This window comes from Octopus bimaculoides, chromosome 15 (assembly GCF_001194135.2).
Source record: "Octopus bimaculoides isolate UCB-OBI-ISO-001 chromosome 15, ASM119413v2, whole genome shotgun sequence".
Classification (NCBI taxonomy): domain Eukaryota; kingdom Metazoa; phylum Mollusca; class Cephalopoda; order Octopoda; family Octopodidae; genus Octopus; species Octopus bimaculoides.
Window position 1 is genome coordinate 46273552 of NC_068995.1, and position 612 is coordinate 46274163.

At 41.5% G+C, this 612-nt stretch overlaps 1 long non-coding RNA gene across 1 annotated transcript in view; it reads right to left on the minus strand.

Moving 5' to 3' along the window:
• Positions 1-612, minus strand: part of LOC106881773 (uncharacterized) — a 28191-nt gene that overhangs the window by 532 nt on the left and 27047 nt on the right. The window lies entirely within an intron of this gene.

The following is a 612-nucleotide window of genomic DNA, read 5'->3' on the forward strand; positions in this document are numbered from 1 at the left end:
GACGAAATGCCGCTAAACATTTTGTCCGGCGTGCTAGCTCGTTGCCTTTGCGTCACCTAATATTAATACGCACAAGGCCTGAAATTTGGTGGTGGGAGGAGACTAGTCTATTATATCGACCCAGTACTCCACTGGTACTTAATTAATGAACCCCGAAAGGACGAAAAGCAAATAGTTTCCGATTTAGTCACTAAGTCTGCAGTTTTGAAGGGGAAGGAGTTAATTGGTATGAACCCTCCAGTACTTTACTGGTATTTTATTTTATCGACCCTGAAAGAATGGAAAAGCTAATTTGAACATGCAGGATTCGAACTCAGAACGTCAGCCGTAATAGAACAGAGTACAACAAACCACAAGTAATACGATTTAAGCTTCAACGCTCAATCGATTCTTGTCAATATCCTCATCGCCAAGACCAAGTGTGACCATCACTGAAGCGGGATGATAAAACTATGTACAAACACACGGGGATGAGTCTGCTCGGGCAAGGCTCACCTTGCTTATCTGCTAGAAATAGCAGTCAAATCTCTCAAATCACCCACTCGATGATGCGGTACTGTGTTCTTCCGCACAAGTAAGAGAGAGGAAAAAAAAAAAAAAAAAAAAAAAAAA